Source organism: Taeniopygia guttata, chromosome 4 (genome assembly GCF_048771995.1).
Source record: "Taeniopygia guttata chromosome 4, bTaeGut7.mat, whole genome shotgun sequence".
Lineage (NCBI taxonomy): Eukaryota > Metazoa > Chordata > Aves > Passeriformes > Estrildidae > Taeniopygia > Taeniopygia guttata.
The window spans coordinates 62,984,034-63,005,259 of record NC_133028.1 but is presented as its reverse complement, the minus strand read 5'-3'; positions in this window follow the sequence as shown (position 1 = coordinate 63,005,259).

Below are 21,226 nucleotides of genomic sequence, written 5' to 3'. Positions count from 1 at the left end.
TTCCTGCAGCAGCATAAATACAGTCCAGCTGTCTAGAACTTGCTCAAATGGAGCCCCACTGATGTCCCCTCCCTCAACTTTTACAACCAATTAGAAAAAAAATCCAGATTTTTTTTTCCCCCCATTGAAATTCATGTATTTCAATAATAAAGTCCATGTAGCAGCAGGAACTAAACCAGCCCAGAAACATTTCATTATTATCAGGTCATCAGAGTTACCAGTGTGAAGAGCTAAACACCAGCTTTTCAGTGCTGGGTTTGTGGCTGTGTTTCAGCTCTGAATTGACAAGAGAAGAAATGCATTTGTTTCCACTGGAAAGTAACAAACACAATAGTAGTCTGAAGTACCTGTAGTAACAAGAATGACCAGTGAAATAATTTATGGTGTACACCATGTTTTCATAACTGTACCATTTCTTAATGTATGTAACCCTCAAAAAGCAATTTTTTGAGGAGGATGAGACTTTCTCATCTCAGTGGGAGCTGAGCTCAATCTGAAGCCTGAACACTGCTGCAGATATAACGCTCCAGGATGAAGGGAAGCATAGAGGTGTGAGATGTGTGTGCTTAAATCCCACATATGCTCATAAAACAGCAATCATCAGATTGCCAGCTCAGGGCTCACAGTTTGAGTGCTGAGGGGAATTTGATAGTAGGAAACAGCTTTACAGAAAATTGCTTCTCAGACAAGTATTGGAAAAACTTTGTGACAAGTTGTTTCCCTCTCTCCCCCCTGCTCAGTTGCCGGTTTCTGATCCTACTGAGAAATTTTGGAAAAATTTTGTGACAGGTTTTTTCCCTCTCTCCCCTCTGCTCAGTTCTGATCCTACTGCAAAATTTTCTCCTCCTACCGAGAAAGGACCCTAATGGGAAAATATAAATATGCAGAATGTGTATGGAAAGAACAGCATCCTCTCACTCTGCATTGTGAAACTTGGAAAGTCACAAGATGCCTGTTGTCCCAAGTGTGGGGAGTTTTGGCAGGGCACAAGAGGAAGGATTCTGCACACCGCACTGCTCTGATTGATCTCCATGAAGCTCTGCTGCTAAAAGACAGAGAACCCCTTGCTGCAAGAAGCAGAGTGGATCACAGCACAGCTGGACAGAGAGAGGTAGACAGGGAGATGATGGGCCAACTCTTCCATATGCTGCTTCTGTGCATAACTGAGATGAGTGTGACAGAGTCCCGACTGCGTCCCGGGAATTTTTATCACACAGCAGCCCTGATTTTGCATTCCACATTTACCATGTTGAGCTCATGTCATGTTTCCATACACAGCCACACAAGGATCACAGCACAGGGAGTGAGTCCAAAAAAGTTTGCTAGCAATCCCAGAGACCAACCTTTCACAAGACACACTTTCTGAGTGCCGTCTGGAAGAGGCCAGTGCAAAACAGATAGTTTGGAGAGGTGCCAGCCATTGCACAAACCAGGATTCCACTCTGCATATCTGTGGTTATCTGTACACAAGGCATCTTTTCTGCAGAAGGTCTGGAGCAGGGGAAGCATGTGCTGTTTGCATGTTGTGAGCCTGCCAATAAACCTGACCTCAGACACAGGCTTTGCTACATATCAGAAACCAGTCAGAAACCTGGCGTCAGCTTCTGCTGTGAGCAGTTTTCTTAACTCTCAGCCCAGGGCCACTGTGGTCTGAGGTGGGACGGGTGCAGAACTGAGTCAGTGTGAAAGCAAACATGTCCCAGGCACTGTGCCCCAGGGTGTGGGGGCCCTGTGGTGGAGTGGGAGGAAAAACCCATCTGTGGGCCTGGTGAAGGGAAATTAAAGAGTTGGGGACTGGGCTTGGGGAGGAAGTTGTTTGGCCAAGAAGCTGATTTGATTTTGTGGGGGAACCAAAAATCAGCAGTCTGGGGTCAGGGCCTCTCCTGTCTTGACTGAATCATGGAGATTCCCCGCAGCTTGTTCAAGCCTGGAGGTGATAAGGCTGTTTTCCCACAAAGCCTATGCAGGCAGTTCTGCAGGAACCATCTTCTCCACTGCAGCAATGAGTCATTTTGTCTCATGTTGGAAAGCCAGAACATCTCCTGTATGTCAGGACACTTCTTTTAATTAGTATTGGTGCCGCCACCTCTTGTACGACAAGCAACAAAAGTGCCAACAGAGAATATCACTCAGACCCAGCAATTTCTCCTCATGTTCTGCATACTAAATTTTTTTTAAACTTGAAAGGGTTTTTAATGAAATGTGAAGCAATAACTCATACCTGACAGGTATTACCATCACCAAATCAAAGGGGATGTTTTCTTAAATGTATAATTTTTCAAGAAAATAGGATAAATTGATAGACTGAATAGTTCAGATACAAGTGTCTGAGACTGAATAGTTCAGATACAAGTGTCTGGGGAAAAGGTTTCTTTTCATTAAGCACAGAAGCACAAACACATTTGGCAAATCCCTGCTCTCCTCCCTTGCTTACCAGCTGTCTGTGGAAGGGAGTCTGCTATTTTGGAAATACACAGTTGAGAGATAATCACATCCAGATTTAGGAAATAACATTTTGCACATAACTCATACTAGCTACCTAGACAGATTGTTGGTTGAGTGTGTAGCTATAAATTTGGCAGAATAAATGGCAAACTGTGGTTGGCATATGGATGCAAAGCAGGATGCAAACTGCAGCTATACATTAACTAGAGGAAAGAGAAGCCTAAGAAACTGAGTTAAGCAGCAGGCTCTGAATCAAACAATAAGAGGGGGCAGCTGACAGGGCAACTTACTCTTGAGGAGGATATGCAGCATCAGAGCTCTTTGCATTAGGAAGAACATTACCAGTCAACAAATAAAAAGCCAGTACAGCTGTTTTCCTCACTGAGTCTTGTTTATCACTAAGAAGTCAAATGACTTCTTCTCACCCATGGAAAATGTGAACACAGTGGATGACAGGCAATTTTGGGAAGCAACATCCGTTCTGTATGGGGAAACTTGATCTGCTGCACCCAAAATAACTGCTGTTGAAACACAGACTAGATCTCATCTCAGCAATTGATTAGGCAAAAGGAGAAAGCTTGACTGCTGGCTGGAGCTGAGTTGGTCTCACCTCAGACAGCAGGGCAGCAACAGGGCAGTGATAAATGGGCTGGGCCAGGCTGGAGAACACAGATCTCAGGGTGCAGGTGGTCAGTAGATAAATCTGTGCTCTCTGAAGAGCTGAAATGCATTTTTAATGCAGCCAATCCTTGAAGGGAGCACTATAGGAACTCTGGTACCTGTAACTTCATTGGCACCAATGCAGTCACATCCCACAGGAGTTTGCCACATCCCTGGCGCATCCTACCTCTGCTCTACCCTAAGAATGCAGGCAAGGGCATATTACACAGCTACATTATCCAGGCTTTCTAAACCCCCTCATTGAAAAATCAACAGCAAAGGAGAGTGATGGATCACAGAAACTCCCAGTGAGATTATTCCCAGTCTTCTGATTCAGGCTTAAGTAAACACAGAAAGAGGAAGGCTTAATTTCAACAAATGGTCATGGTCATGGAGGTCTCTTTTCATCTCTTCCAGGCAAAGAAGCCAGGCTGATACACTGGGAATTTGTATGTACCCCTTCCAGTCTTTCAGGTCAGCAGATTCATTCATCCTACCTATTTTTTAAGTAGCTGCTCTCCTGAGAGACAGAGCAGTGTGACAGTCCCATCAGACATAGATTTTTACAAGAGGAAAGGCAGGACCAAGCCTCAGAGCGAGGGCAATAGAAGATGGGTTGTCCAGGGAATATTATCCATTACTCTCTTTCGGGCAGTGCCAGCAGTGTCATTGCTGGGGTGTAACACTGCTCTTCACAGGCAGGTTGCAAGGCACCCTCAGTGGCTTGTTTGGGGTCCTAAGACGGTAGGAATAATGTAGATTTTCCAAGAATAATTGAAAAACGTAGCATCTAAATAATAAGAAATGCAAACTACCATAACAAGATTTTTTTTTTAAGTACCCTTTCATTTAGCTTCATGTTTGCCATACTTGCCCTTCCCATACTGATGTTATAGCACATGACTGATAATTTTCAGCAAAAATAACATTAATCACTGCTCTGTGTTGCAAAGCTGCTGTACAGGCACAAGTTTTCTGTTAGAGATCAAATAGTTACCAGGTCCTGTTATTTGGTAGACTATTAAATATATATTTTTTAAACGCAGGCCACTCTAAATCTTGATGTAAAAATAATTTTCTCGGTTTGTTTATCATCTCCTGGTTTGCTACTGTTAACAAATGAGGTGAGGCATAGATGCCTAAGGGATACTAAAAGCTCACTCTGAACTCCAATTGTACTAGAATTTCTCTTAACACATTGATTTCCCATCTTTATCACCACGGATATCAAGGAAAAACACAGAGGCAAAATAGAAAACAAACAAAAAAATAAACCCAGCCAAGTAATTTTGTTCACTGGCTGAAGGTATTAAATGTCTTTCTCCAGAAGGAAGTCTTCCTTATAGAATCCAGTGAAGAGCAGCTCTGTTTGCATATTCATAAACTGGAGGCAGGGAAAGAGAGAGGCTCTTTCAATTACATGGGCCAAACAGATGCTTCAGATTGAAGCCTTAGACAGCAGGGCTGCTCCCCTTTCACAAAGATAAGGCCTACTGAAAAATTAGCCTGTCTGCTTCTTCCCTGCTTAGCAATTAAAGGGGGCAAAGGCAAGCCTATGGTCTCCCTTGTTCCATGTTTGAACAGCTGCAGGAGCTATCCAGGTGTCCAGGTCAGTACTCAGGAGATCTTTCCTGGAAAGCCAACAACTCTCCCAAGCCTGAACTGGCAATACAGACAGACTAGAAAAGTCAATTACCACAGTGTACAGATGATACAAACCAGGTGATGAAGATCTGTGGATTTTAAAATCTTAAATAGGCCATCTTTTACTCTGATCCCCCTGCACACATCACACTGAAGGACAAACTTCACATACTACTGAGCTAATCAGCTTGCATTTGCCCAAATGTAGTTATTCCTCCTGCACTGGGGTTGTTCTGTTGTTACAGCTACTCTCTATACAGTCACGTTGATGAGTACTAGCTATACCACCCAGCTGTAACTCTAAGAATTAAATTATGCACAGGCCTTTGGATTTCCCCTTTTTTTTTTTTGTGTCCAGAGAAGAGATTAGATTATTTGGGCCATTTACACAATTCAGCCACATATAAACACAGCAGCCTGGCTCACAATTACCAGTTCTATGCCAGCCCCTGGTACTCACAAGTTATATTCTGAGTTTAACAAAGATAAGCCTGATGGCAATGCTGGTGAGGTTTTGCCAGCACCCTTATGCTCACACCTGGGAAACCCTCCCCAGAGCACTGGCTTCTCACCTTGCTCCAGTTTCAGATTTTACTGCCCAAGAAATCTGTTTCATTGTATGGCAAAACTATCTGTGACTTCTAGGGAAAAAGATGCCAAAGTACCTGAACCACTGATGCAAAATGGATTAGAAACACATGGGTATTAAAAAATATTTAGAAATTACAACATTTCTCCACACCTTTCTCAATGCAATACAATGTACTCCCATTGCTCTTTCTTCTGCAAAAGATTTTCCCAACTTCCTAGGAACACCTTGTCATCCATGCAGGGCCTGTACCCAGCAGGAGCAATTCTTGTGCAGATTTTTCAGCTCTTACTCTCCAGAAAATCTCATCGACGGCACAGGCCCTACTCTAATAAGCAGCAAGGTGGAAACTGGGCTCCCCAATGAAAACAGCTATTGGTTTATTTGTTTGGGTTTTTATTTCAGCATAGGCATTAGTTTTTATTTCCCTACAGGCGCTCTAGGAAAGTACAAGAGGATGTTTCTTCTGCAAAATGTAATTAACATAGTTTTCTTCCTGTTGCAAAGTATAATTGCAAATATAATCCGACACACGAGAATGGGGTTATTTTGGGTTATGGTTTTTTGCAGCAAAATACTGCAACAAGTTTGGTTTGTCAAACTGAAGACAAGGCAGATGTCTCTCTCCCTTCCTGTTTAAGCCAGTGGTCTGGGAATGGCTGCCATAACCTATAATGATGGTCAGCTCACCCAAAGAAACTTGTTTCCTCCAATCTATAAATGCAGTTTTCTGAAGACTGAACATATGCCAGAATATGCACATGCTTTTTGATCCTGTGTGACATGGCAAACCCTGGTCTGATTTCAAGTTGTGTTAAATCTTACATAAAAATGCCTCAGTTCTGACAAACCTGCTTCCTTTCAATACCTGAGGGGAGCATACAAGAAATCTGGAGACTAACTCTACAAGGGTATAGGACAAGGGGGAATGGCTTTAAACTGACAGAGGGAAGATTTAATTTGGCTATTAGGAAGAAATTCTTTACTGTAAGGGTGGTGAGGCACTGGCATAGGTTGACCAGAAAAACTGTAGAAGCCCCATTCCTGCAAGTGTTTAAGGCCAGATTGGATGGGGTTTGAGCAACCTGATCTAGTGGAATGTGTCCCTGCCCATGGCAGGAGGATTGAAATTAGAAGGCCTTCAAGGTGCCTTCCAATCCAAACTATTCTATGATTGTATATACTTTCTCGCACACCGCTCAAACAAGGGCGTGGAATATCCTTTCAAAGTCAAAGAAATGACCCAGACTTCCCTCTGCAAAAGCATTTCCTAAGAACCTGAGTAAACATGGGATCATCTTCACATTTCACAGGGTGTTTGCACTTGCTCTTCAGGAGGCAGAGCACTTAAACCTGTAGATGGCTGAGCCCCAGGAGCTGCTGAGAGCAGTGCAGTGTGCTACAGTGGGACTGGGTGGCTGCAGCCTAGGGAAGCAGTGGTGAGCCACCTCCTGCCTGGAGGTCACTTGAACCAGATAGACAAATCCCTGCAACGTGTCCCACAGGCACAACGTATAATCCAAGACGGAAACAGAGGACTGAAATAACAAATGGTTTACTATTCCCTGCTCTCCATGCTAGGTGAATCATTAAACATAAGTGAAAAATTACATTCCATCAGCACAGAACCTCACTAGTAGAAGTAGTCATTTGCTTACTGAATTTGTTTGGATGTGGGCTCTACAGTCATTGCTATAAATCTTTTTTGAGCCAGTGTAGCTTAAAAAAAAGCATCAGCTGCTTTCTCTCTTATCTTCTTCATTCACTGCTGGAATTTACAAGTGAATACTCTGTCCTCCATCCATAAGAAAAGACACTGCAGCACAAATGGCCTGGCTAAATAAATCACTGGGGAAAAGCAGGCAACAAATTTGCTCCCTGAGGAACTGCAGACCAGTCAGTCCCACCTCAGTGCCTGGAAAGATCCTGGAGCACATCCTCCTGGAAACTATGCTAAAGCACATGGAAAATAAGGAGAGTGATTAGTGACAGCAAATATGGCTTCACTAAGGGGAAATCATGGTCGACAGATTTGGTGGTCCCTGAGAGGATTACAGTGTTGATGGATAAATGAAGAGTGACTGAAATCATCTACTTGTTCAAAGCATTTGACATTGTCCTGCACAACATCCTTGTTTCTAAACTGGAGAGGTGTGGTTTTGATGATTAGACCACTCAGTGGATAAAGAAGTGACTGGATAGCAGCATGCAAAGTTACAAGCAACAGCTCATTGTCCACCTGGATGCCAGTCATGAGTGGTGTCCCTCAGGGGTCATTCTGGACAGGCACTGTTTAACACTTTTGTGGCACACACAGACAATAACATTGAGTGCAGAGTCAGCAAGATTGAAGTGTTCCAGCCCTGGGATCCCCAACATGAGATGGACATGGAACTTTTGGAGGGACTCCAGAGGAGGTCACAAAGATAAACAGAGTACTGGAGCATCTCTCCTGTGAAGACAGGCTGAGAAAGATGGGGTTGTTCAGGATGGAGAAGACTGGACTCCAGAGAAACCTTATAGCACCTTCCAGTACCTAAAGGGAGCTGCAAGAGAGCTGGAGAAGGAGGTTTTACAAGAGGACATAAAGAACAAGAGGGAAATGGCTTTAAACTGACAGAGGGCAGGTTTAGATTAGATAGTAGGAAAAAATTGTCTACAGTAAGGGTAGTGAGACACCAGAGCGTGTCTCACTTGATCAGAGAAACTTTGGAATCCCCATCTAATTGTTCTAGACCAGACTATATGAGGCCCTGAGCAACCTGGTCTAGTGAAATGTGTCCCTGCTCCTGGCAGGGTGTTGGAACAAGATGGTCTTTAAGGTCCCTTTCCCCCAAACCATTCTGTGATTCTGAGTTAGCTTTAGGAACACACATGACTAAGCACAAGTAGTATATACACACAGCATATACTTTTAAAATTATCAGAAGATAGCTGGTTATCTATCAGAAGGTACTCCGATCCTGCCAGGAAGGTGTTAGGAAGGAGAGTTGGAAAGATGACTAAATATTTTGATTCCCAGGTAATTGCACAAAGACCACTTCACAAACCCTGAAGACCTTCTTGAATCAAATTCCTGCTAAAAACCAGGAGTCCAAAAACTGTCCTCAGTATTTCATGATGTTGTGGCCCATTCAGTCTGATGACTTGCTCTGTCACATACGTTGAACATAATGAACATAATGTTCTGAATATAGCATTCACAGCTATAGCTCAGCAAGGATTTCCCAGACTCCTGACCCTTCCAGTGAGCTTTTAGAACCAGAATACTCTTCTGGCTCTGTTTGTGAAACCTGTGAGAGGATTCATCCATTAAAACCCAGGACCTTGATGGCCTGGGTGGTCCTTGTCTGGTCAAGAGGATAATGCAGGCAAGCAGGTGCAAAAGAGGGTGAGGGTACCAGGCACAGCTTGGTTTTAGCATTCATCTGACACTGACAGTGGTCACTGGGACTGACACAGGCTCACAATCACACAAAGTTCTCCCCATAGCTTGTCAGGGGGTAGAGAAAGACTTCTTAAGGGAAAACAAGCGGGAAAAGGCACGAAAATTTGTAAGGGCAATGACTGAGAGGAGATGGTTTAAACAAAACATTGTGTACATTGTGTGCAAGGATTCTGCCTCATGCACCCCCATCCACAGGCTCTGTTGGCTTGTAGCTTCTTGCAGGTGCCCATCTCTCAGACCAAACATCTGCAGGCTTTGGAGAACCAGCCTGACTTTCAGAAGGAGCTGAGGTCTGAATTTCCACTTCTTGTTTCAAACACAAGGAAATGCACATGAATTCTGAGCAACTTGAGAGTTGTGACAGACTGCTTTGTTTCAGTACCATGTAAAACTTTTAAACTGGAATTTTCCAGCAGCATTCCAGTGCCAGACTGATGATTTATGAATCATGTTCTGTCTGTCACATCAGCAAGGTGCGTCAGTCCCTGCAGCAAAGTGTATTAAAGATCTCTGTTGCTACTGAAATGAGAGCAGGGTCCAGCCTGAGCAGTGCTGTACTTGTAAAAAAGAGGGGGTGAAACTCACACTAGTCACTGGACAACATCTCTCCAGTGCAAGCTTTGCCTTTAGTGACTGCCTTCCCTTGCAAGACAGGACAAGCCCAAATAAAAGTACTTCTCAGGCACACAAAGATGGAATATCCAACAATGTCAGAAGAACACAAGTAGTTAATAATAAATGGTTTTATATGAACTGAATTGAATTATATCAGCATTTTACTAGAAACTCAAAACTAATTCCTGTATTGTTTCTGCAAGAAGGGGAGGCAAACAGAGCAAGCCATGCCACATAGCTTGACAAAACCTCCTCTTTGTGTCTGGCATGCTGACACATCAGTGGCTCTGGCATCAGGCTCTGGAAATGCAAATCCTGGAGTACAGAAAGAATAAGAAGCAACATCACCATTGCTCTTCTGATACAAGTCACACCAAGGGATTGGTTAGCAGAAGTGGAGGATCAAGGAGAAAGCAAACAAGCTAAATACCTCTTTTTTACCAGTTGATTTTCATCTCCTGGAGAGCACATCACAGTAGCTGTTCTAAACTGTCACCTGTACACAGTCAGCTCTCCCACACTGAGTTGTTTACAGCCTTAGGGTTTATCTGCTCTTGAAAATGTTAGCTTTTTACCTGTGTCCTTACATTTCTTATATCTCTGAGCCCTTAAAAACCTTTCTGTGTTCCTCATGGCCATTGGAATTCTTCTGCAAACCCTGAGAAGCAGAACAACAGTTTTGAAAACAATCTGACACAGCAAGTCCCTGCACAGCCCTGTCTCCTGAGCCAGCAGCCTTAGGAAGGGGTCCCCTTCCTTTCCCCTCTACAATGCCCTGGATAAGGCTCTGACATGAAGCTGTATACTGAGTACTTTGTCCCTGACAGCACACAGAGAGAAACCATAGGGAGAAACCAGGGCTGACACCTGCTGCTACTGAGGCTTTTCTACCATGGGGCCAAAGTATTTTATTGCTGCCATTAAAAGTCAAGTGATTTAATCTCACTGGTGTCCTAATGCATACCTTATTAACTAAATCTCATTTTCTAGTTAACTATGAACCATCAGACTATTCATGCCTTTATAAACAAACAGGACTTTCAGGGATTAAGTGTGGTGCAGAGCTTGCTACGTCAAACCCACTAGCACCTTTCCTTCCTATCAGGTGTGCCAGAGCAGCCTGCCCAGACAGCATGGCCCAGGATAGTGCCTGGCCACAGACCTCAGTCCCTGGGGCATCAGCCCTTTGATTTTCCCCCTCTGGAAGTGGATGACGCAGCCAATGCTGAAAGAATTAAATTTTCTCCCCCACCACAAAACTCCTCCGGATGACACAGATGCCCTGCAGTTTCCCTTCACATGCCTGAGTGGAGAAACACAAGTCCACAGCCCAACAAACACCTCCAGCTCCCACCTTGGGGGAGGTTTCTCTAGCTCTGAAAACCCAGGCCTGGGTTTGAGCTGCATGGAGAAGGGACACAGATTCATTTTTCCAGTGATGATAGCAATGCATTGCTCTTTTCTGGGATCTGCTTTCTGTTTTAAGTGGCCCAGAGCCAGGCAGCACTAAGTAAGCAATAGCAAAGGTATAGCATAATTTCTGTTAAAAACCTACTCCTGGCTCTGCAAACAGGAAGCTAAAACTTCCCTACCTTCCTCAAGCACACCTCCACAAAGCCCTTTTAGTAGGACACACTGGTTAGGGCAGACAGGACAGCCCAGGGGCAGGTTAAAGCACACAAGGCTTTCAGGGAGGGTGTGCAGGGTGGAAACAGGGCATGGAGACATCCTCCTCTGCTGGATGTTAGACCATGTGTATCACAGCATCTTACCTTAAACATTCTTTGAGTTTTAAAGTGCCCCCAACAGCCCCAGCTGGTGACTAAGGGAGAAGGCACACAAGGAGGTCAGAGAAGGGCAGAGTTTCCTGACACCTCTTCATTTCCAGGAGCACTTACTCATTGCTGGGAAGTGCTGAGAGCAGCAATTGTTCCCCAGTTCTTGCACAGAAAATCCCGTCTTGCCCCCAGGCATGTGTCAGAGACTTTTTCCAGTGACCCATGAGAGCTGGGAGGCCACAGCGGACGCTGGGTCCAAATGAGATGCAAAATCATCATCATCTGATTGTGACTTACTTCAAGCAACTTAGTTTTGGGAAATTAGCTTGGAGACCAACATCCCTCCCTGCCTGTTAATGATTTACATCCAGAATAAAATCCAGAATTTGCATCCAGAAACTTTGGGTACAGGAGCTGTCTGCAAAATCTAGGGAGTTTTTCCAAGGAAACTCATCCTGAAGGGTCCCTCCTTAGCTTCAGCATGGATGTTTCCCTGCTAAATGGAGTCAGGACCTGTATGAACTAACCTACAGGTCTTCAACATCAACTTTCTCACCACCAGTGTGGCAGTTATTTACTTTTTTACAGGGAGTCCCCCTTTTCTTACGGAGCTCTTGCACAGCAAAACTCACTCCTTTGCATTAAGTATTATTATTCAGATGCATTAATGATAAACAGGAATAAAGGCAAAAAATTTCCAGACAGCAAATGAGACTCCCAGATATGCCAAGCTACAGCAGCACTGGGTCTCTTGATGTTCCCCCACAGCCTTCCCTACAGCATCTTCCTTTCACTTCTGTTCTGGCTCATTTCAAAAAGCATAAAATTAAGCTTGGAAGCATAAAAGAACCAGATACAATGAGTAGCAGACTATTACACAAAAACTGATATTCAAGGAATTTCATTAAGGGGTCCCTCGACCTCATTTGGCTGAGAATTTTGGGCAGTCAGAGCAAGGAGCTAGCACGAGTTTACACAGGTTGGAACAGAGAAGGTGAACACTGACAGAGGGCAGAGCAGGAGAAAATGAAACACCAGGGTGGAAATACATAGTGGAAAAGGCAAGGCTGGAGAAACAACAGTGGGGAAAAAAGGGTTGAGGGGGAGAAATGCTGATTGGGCAGAAAAGCTAGAAGGCTGGGAGGGAGAAAGATTGGAGCACAGGCAACTGAGGAAACTGAACTGGAAAAGGCGGGGAGAAAGTAAAATAATGAAGTGAAATACACTTCATAAGGCTGAGCCGGTCTGTCAGGGGCCAGGTTTAAGCAGAGGGAAAAAGCATGGCCCCAATTCTCCTTGTCCCCCCAGCACCACACAGCCTACTGCACAAGCCTGGCAGTGGTCCCTGCTGAGCAGGTCTGGCAGTGTCTGTACTCCTGCATCAGCTCTGCTCTCATGAGCTTGATTGCTTAATTAATATATTATCCCCAAGAAATCAACTTTGCAAGCCCTGCCTTGAAGCTGCATACAAATTTTAAGTGCTAACTTAAATGTTTGTGGCACAAATCCTGGTGCTCATGCAGTGCTCTGAATTTCCATAGCTTGCCTAAGGGTGCCCCTGCTATTGCTGGCATGTGCAGCCTACACTGCCATCAGGACTCCACTTAAATACATGCCAACTGCAATTATTTTATCCAATTCCTCCCAAGTTGGAGAGCAGCAGTACTGGCAAAGACAGAGGTAAAGAAATGTTGAGAAACTCTGCCTCATCACCAACCTTTTTTGTGTTTCTCGTGATTAATTCACCTCTCCTTTTTAACAGAGGGCCAATATTTCCTTTAGGTTTCTGCCTGTTATTTATGTATCTAAATAACATTTTCTGGCAGTTTTCAGTATCTCTAGCCAAATTAAATTCAAGCTGAGCTTTGGCTTTTCTAACAGCATCTCTGCAGTTTTAGTAGTAGGAAGAGATGCTCCTCATCAAAGATATGGGATTATGACCTGACCAAGACAAAATGTGTTTAACATGTGATAGCTGATCCACATCACCACTTCCCGCAGCAGCATCCCCTGGTCCCTGCCAGACAGTCTTTTCTTTTCTTTTCTTTTCTTTTCTTTCCTTTTCTTTCCTTTTCTTTCCTTTTCTTTCCTTTTCTTTCCTTTCCTTTCCTTTCCTTTCCTTTCCTTTCCTTTCCTTTCCTTTCCTTTCCTTTCCTTTCCTTTCCTTTCCTTTCCTTTCCTTTCCTTTCCTTTCCTTTCCTTTCCTTTCCTTTCCTTTCCTTTCCTTTCCTTTCCTTTCCTTTCCTTTTCTTTTCTTTTCTTTTCTTTTCTTTTCTTTTCTTTTCTTTTCTTTTCTTTTCTTTTCTTTTCTTTTCTTTTCTTTTCTTTTCTTTTCTTTTCTTTTCTTTTCTTTTCTTTTCTCCTTTCCAGTAAATTACAGCTTTTCTTTTGCTTTCAGGCCCGTCTGCTGCTCATGTTTTCACGCAGCCCAAGCTGCTTGTGTTTGGCTTTTCCAAGACGCTGACTGAGGAGAAGGTTAAGCAGTTTAGTGGTTGAGTGGCTGGTACAAAAACAAACCTACAGATTTCTGATCCAGAACACCAAAACAACACAGCATAAAGAAACAGCCCAGCTGGGGCCAAGTATACGTGCTATTGCATTACACACCCTGCTGTTTATTTACAAAGCAAGCCACGTCGGGCTGCCATCCCTCCTTAAACATCTACTTTTCATGCCCAGAAATTGTCCTTGGATCAAGTTTCTGGTAGGAGGAGTGTGTAAAGTAGCCATGACTGCAGGGTCTGTGGCCAGCAGCTTCTCCAGCACATCTTCCCAGTGGTGAAATACACATGTGAAGGACTTGTCCACAGCTGCTGTGAGATACCTGAGACAAAAGAGGGGGGTTGGCACCTGTGTTGCAGGCAGAGTGATGTTGGATTGATGTTGGATTGCTCTGGGGAAGGGGTTTTCCCTCCCCAGAGACCCCTGTAGCTGTGACCATGTTAGTTTAACCCTTCCTTCCTTTCTTGACCTAACTGGCTGAGAGCCAACTATCTTTTCCTGAGCAGGAGTCTAGATAAGGCTCTGATCTTCCATGTTCATTCTCTTTCCCTCTTCCTCCCCTGGAATAAACATCTTGACCACATCAGGGGTTGGAGCCGCTTTTGGAATCTTTTGCCAATGCCCCTGAAATATTTCCCCCAAAGCCCTCTCAGGTCTGGGCTAGTGTAGTAACTCTGGGGGGCTGTGGGGGTAGGATATTTCAGAGTGGGAGCTTCACACAAAGTTTATTAAGAGAAGCTCTCTCGTTAAGTCAAAAGGTGGAGAAAAAACCCCTTGCTTTTTGAATTCCTTGAAGAAGAGCTTAGTCTGGGATCCAGTCTTGGGCACCAGACTTTGTCAATGGTTTATGTCCAAAAGGTTATACAGGGGTCATTTAGCCTTTATACAACTTTGTCCAGCAGCACAAAGGATGGCAAACCAAATATATTTATAAAAATAAAATGCATTATTCATTTAAATTGGTTGCAACAATAATAATAATGATTTTTTTCAAAAAGAGGTTAATCAGAATTATTTACAGATAGATAGCTATAACTACTAGTATAGTGCTCTGGTTTTGAAGCAATATTGAAGCAGCTATAATAAAGCAATTATACTGAAGCAATTATGTTCTTAAGCTTACAGACTTTTTAGAAGTGGCAGAGCTTCACAGAAGCTGGCAGTGCTCCTATCATCACCTGACGATCATCAATGGAACACTGTAACCAGGGACAAAACAAAGATCAGCTTGGGCCATAAACAAAAAATATGAATGAATTCTTCACAAAGAAAATAGTTGTCTTCGGATGTGTGCACAACCTGCTGCTCTTTCAACCTTCAAAGCGCTGAAGTAATGACATTTTTAGCAAGATAGGATAGCTGGGTCTGTCCTAAGAAACAAAAGACTTCTCACTGCAAGCAGTGCCTAGTTCCCTTCCCCTATCAAGCACATGTTATCACAAGAACTACATTTTTCAAAAGCTTACACCTTCAGCATTTTCCCCCAAAAATCAATTACTATAGTGTGATGAAAAGAACAAGCACTTCTGACTGATCAAACCCAGGGTTTTATTTCCACCTGTTAAAAGAAATGTCTGCCTACCAACAGAATCCAACATAGATGAACAGACTTGATTATATTTAAATAAATTTAAAATTTATTTATAATTAAATTCAGAGAAAAATTGAACTTTATACAACAAAAACTATATATACATAGGAAAAAACCCTCATTATACCACCTATCCCCCCAAATCCATCTAAGACTGTCTTGAAAAATAGAAGTACTTATATATAAGTGGGATGGTATTGTCCTGGAGTGATATCTGTCCTGCAGGTTGTGCAAAAGCTGGCAGTCTGAAGGGCAAAAGGGAGGCACTGACTGCAAAAGACATGGCCACACAGTGTTGACAAAATCAGTCGTCCACTTGGCACGATCTGGGAGAAAGGAAATCACAACAGGAAAGAATTTGAGTTAGCTGCTTTACTGGAAGCAGGCAAATAGGACTTGGAGTATCTGCAATCTGTCAGTTACTGCTGAATAATGAGGAACACGTAGGTCTGGCAGTGCCATGACACATTTCCTTTGGAGAACCCTGCATATCCTTAAGTCTCTGAGTTTGCTGTATGTAACAGTAAGTGTGGGTCTCCCAAAGGAAAGAGCATCTTGGTTTTCATTGGGAGAAGGATGCCGTCAGGCACCCTGCTCTAGGATCTGAAGTATCAGCAGCCTCCAGCATTGGGCATCTATGCACGGCAGCATTTATATCCAACAGGTTATCAATAGCAGCTTTTTAACTAAAACATTGAGCTGTCCTCTGGGAAGTATTAATTCTAGAATGGAACAAGGCGTGACACTACAGAGTAACACTGCAGACAGCTCTGGAAAGAAGGACTTTGCTCAATGTTAAGTGCCTCTTTTCAGCCTCACCTAAACAGAACAGGAAGGTGCATGCTGTAACAGAGGAGCTTGAGGTCAAAGGGGAAAATTATGCCTCTTTTATATTAAGTTCTCTCCTATCTTGCCTTCCAGTAATCCAAAGCACACCAGTTATTAAAACCTGCACAGAATTTGTCTGGCTGCTGTCAAGCCATCAATACCAATGAAAGCATTTCCTTATCTAATGGCACTACTAGAGCCCAGCATGAAAAGAAAATGTAAAGTATTGTAAGCTATGGCCTGTGCCTAATCACCCTCTCTTGCTATACTCCCAAACTCATCTTTAAGGCTGTGTGCAAAGCTTTCCATCCGCTTTGGGCTGCCTTCCTCTCCAAAAGTAAAAATCTCATAATTTGATCATCATGCAGCATGGGATGTGGTCATCATTGGAAATGGGAAATAAGTAGAGTAAGTTAAAAAGGTTACAAAGGTAAGGGTTACAAAGATAAGCCAGGCCACAAAGGTAAGTAGTAAAAAGGTACTGCTTACAAAGGTAAGCAGTAAAACATAGTCTTGTCTGTACGAAAAACAAAAGGCAAAATTAAATGTCTGGTACATCACGAGTCATACATACTCTGAACTCCCAGTTTCATCTTCTGATGAATCCCTTTCTTCAAATGCTGAATCAGTCACAGATACATCAGTATCTATTGCTTCATCTACCTCATCATCATTCAGTACAGAGTTGTCCAACAGCAGCCGGCTTCTTTGTTGATCCCATCCTGCAATTTAATTTCAGTAAGTTAGATCTATTATTTACTCTCTCTCCTTGGAACTATCCTTTAAATGAGTAAGTATAAATGGTCTGTAATGGCTCCTATTTGAAATGGACCCTATTCAGCTGGGTTAAAATCAGTCTTAAATAAACGAGTTTCCCTAAATATTGAGGCTGAACCCTTCCACACATTGTGACTATTCTGCTACAGACCAGCACAAAACATTTGCTCTATTCACCCTATGAACAGCTAAAAATGTTACCTGAGAGAGTCTCAGTGTCATATGTTCCACACAGTTATACTATTTGTGAACAAATCTGCCTTATAAAGGGAAGACCTTTCGCACAATTCTTACTAGCAGGGTCTGCTGTGGTCCTATGGTGTTAAGGTAACTTGAAAATTATAACACATATAATTTAATAATAGTTTAATAATTTAATAATAGTTCAAAGGAGATATATTTTTAATGGCCTGGTAATGCCCAAAGGGTAAGAACAGCTGTTTGGTTTTCAATTCTCAGAATTATGCAACACATGCAACAATGATCTCTTGCAACTCCTGTGTCCATGTAACAATAATCAAACACTAATCAATTAAAATTACAGAAAAGGTCACCTAATTAAAGTTCCTTCCTACATAAGTATTGAGCAACAACTTCTGTTGTGGGGGTTTTCCACCGTGTTTGATAGCAGCTATCAAACATAGATGGGATCCATTCTTTAAGACACTGGCCAGAGGCTTTAGCACTGTTCTTTGCTTTTTGCTGAATGCAGTTTCAATCCCTGCTGTTTGAGATGGTTGGAAAGGACACAGAAAAACTAATGATTATCTTTATAACAATTCCATGTTCGACTTTAAAATGTAAACTCACCTTCAATAAGCTTGCATTAGTGCATATGGGAAGAGAGAAAAAAGAAAATACAATTAGACTTTGGTGTGCAGCCCTGGTGTTACACATCACCACCAGCTCAGCCAAGCAATTATAACAGATCAGATGAAGAATATGAACACAGCCAGAAAGAACATGCAGCCATTAATTTCACCATACTTAAAGTGTTACTGGTACATAGAATGTCAGAAATTAAAACATCCCCTACTCTGACTTAGCAACACCCCAGCCCAGCAACACAATTATTCCAAAAACTCCTATGTACTGCAAACATTTCAGCACATCTCAAGCAATTATGTAAGACATATTCATCAATGACCTCATAAACAGAGAAGAACTGTTTCTGCTAGATTTTGCTAGGATTTTTTTACTTAGTTCTCTTCCAGACAGGAAGAGATTATATTATATTCTGTATCTATATATTTTGTGTGTGTATATATATGTGTATATATATATATATATATATATGTATGTGTATATATATATATATATATATATATATATACATTATATATGTCTATATATTATATTCTATGTCTGAAGTTTTCACACAGAATTAAGCAGAACCCAGAAACTTGACCAAAAAATCTCATTCTACCCTATGTCAGAAATTAGACTTTGGAGAGACACTTTATCACTTTATCTCTCACATACCCATCACTATCTCGTAGTTCCATGTCATCATCACTTGCCAATAGCACAGCCGAACTATCTGCTGCTCTGGAAAGTGGCTGCTGCTGATTCTGTTCTATTACCCACGATTGCTAAGCATTCTCTCCAAGTTTTGGAGCAAGAAGGTCTTTTAAATTATTCTCCCACTCTCTGCAAGTGATACTCAGGGATGCTGATGCATTCACAGGTGCATTTGGGGTTGACTGGGAGCTATATCTAAAGTAAGTAAGTCAGACCTGTGTTTCAGCCCTGAACCTTTGGATGCCAGAAGGAAGGCCTGGCAGCACAAGAGAAAACTAATTTGGCTGTGAGATGGAGAGAAGTGTGTCATTCACTGCTTACCACAATACTGCCAGAATCATTGATGTCTTCAGAGTCAGGAGAGTCAGCTGTGATACCTATAAATTCCTTACCAGCTGCAAATCAGAATGTTAGAATCAATATGAGAAATTGCAGAGGAATGAAATGGGTAGCCCCAGAGGAACAGGCTGAGGTAGGATTCATCTGTTCCCTGGGTCTCTTCTTTCCAGGAATGTGTCCAACATTTCACTTCAGCTTTGCTCTCAACAGTCCACAGAAGAGCATTGCCAGCCCTGTCCTCTACAAGAAAGAGTGGCTGAGCTCCTCACACGGTTCTGTTGGATGACAGCAGCTTGCAGGAGGTACACACCAACATAAGATTTATCTAACACAGGGGAATGTGTATCACACAGGAAAAAAACCAAACTAAAGCTGGAATCATAGCAGGTATCTTGATTTTACAGTACCGTCCTGTAGAGGCTCCCTTGAGGGACAAGGCACAGCTAATGACAAATTTTCCTTTTCTGCTTCCCAGCTGGGAGATCCCAAACAATTTGCTACCCTGTGTAGTGGCAGCTGGGGCAACTGCCAGCTGCTCAGAGTAGACATTCAGGTACTTGAGCAGCACTTGGACCTTTGCTACACAGTTCATCTCCCGCTAGTGCAAATGTATCACAGCTCAGTAACAAACCCATGTGCCTGTTGGGAGCCTTGCTGTTTACAGATGCTATACAAGGTGCTTCCTAAAATCCCACATTTCCCTTCTTCCTCACTAAAGGGTCCAGAGTCTGGCAAATGCACACATTGGAGTTGACCCCGGTACTCCAGAAGCAGATTCTGGCCTTACTAAGCTCAAAAGAAAGTGTACCACTTTCTTCAAAGTCTACTGGCTCTGGCTCTGAAGATCCACCTGTGCTAGGAGCCAGCAGCCTGCTCCATTTCTTGACTAGAATCATCTGCTTCTCCAGTGCTTTCACTGATTCTCAGAGGGAGCAAAGCCTTAGCATGTTCTGTGGGAGTAAGGGTACCATGGCCCCCATTTTTGGAACATCAATGAAAGCGTGAGGGCACAGATAACACTCATGCAAAGGCTGGAATATGCATCACATGATGCTATGGGTCATTCCTCCCTGAGCACGTGTCATCAAGGAAAAGGAGTCCCCCCTGATCTCTCACCAGCTGTCTCACCAAGAAAAAGCCTATCCAAAGGCTTGAAAATGAGGAGAATATTTCACAATTTTATCAGGTCATTGTTCACACTGTAAGCATTTCTGAACTACTGCTAGCACCCAGGGAGATTAAAATCTTCTGTCTCCCAAACTACAAACTTACATGAAGTCTTAATAGGCTTCTGTTACCATGCATTTGCTGCAAACTCTTTATATACTTTCTGGAAGTGCCCCAGACATGCTTTGGCATGGAAGGGACCTTAAACATCAGCAGGTTCCAATCTTCTGCCATGGGCAGGGACACAATCCACTGCATCAGGGCGTGCAGGACCCTGGCCAGACTGGCCTTTCTGGGAGAGGCATTCCACAGCTCCTCCATATTTTTTAGTCTGTGGCTGAAAACTCTCATGAGACTCTTTTAACTTTAATTCCAAGTAAATAGAAATTAAAATTAAATTGAGAGATTTTTGAGGTTGGGTTGGATTTTTTTCTAAATTAGTGGAAGTCTAACAATTTAGATTCTTATTTAAAGTCTCTGAAGTCTTTAATTGTTCAGGTGTTCAACTGTTCCTCTGCTGAGCATTTCACAAGATGATTGGGAGGAGATTTGCTCTGCTCCTGGCGGCAGCACCTTCCCCTTGAAGCCCTGCTCTGCTATGAAAGGCAACACAGCAAGGAAAGTGAAATTAAAATTCAGTTTTTCTTCTAGCCAGTCTGCCACTTTACCTGCATTCAAAGGGTTTGACTGGCAGTCCTAAGAGCAGCAGCAAACCCATCCCAGCCCTGCTGGATACAAGGATGCTCCTCAGCCCCTGGTCCCATGGGTGCTCTTGGGTGTGGGGAGGATGGTAGAAATTAATCCAGTGCTGTGGATAGCATATGGATATTTTCAGCTCATAATCTACATGAGGAGGATCTTTTCTTAACATAATTTCTCTGTTGATACAACAGTTATCAGGTAATGGGCAAAGTGTTGAGTGTTTAAAGACAGATGGGGACAACTTTCCCATTTTTCTCAGTCCTATGTCTGGAAATTGAAGCAAAGGTTGGTTTTGGTCATCATACACTCACCCTTCATTTCTCATATTCAATGCCTGGCACAAAATACTTACTTATTAATATATTAAATATGTATTTGGAATTGATCTAGCACCTTAGCATTTTTATTTCAAGCATTAGATCTCCTTCAGGATTTTTATTATCTAAAACTCTGCCTTTGGACCCAGCAGTTTTGAAAAGCAGAAGTGTTTAAAATGAGATGAAGCAGGAGTGGATTAACTGGTGTATGAAACATCCCATGTGTTAAGGCAGGGAGCCCGTTCACTTACTCTACAGGTACAGCTGATGTTGGCTGAGTGGGCTCAGCTCCACTTGTATTTT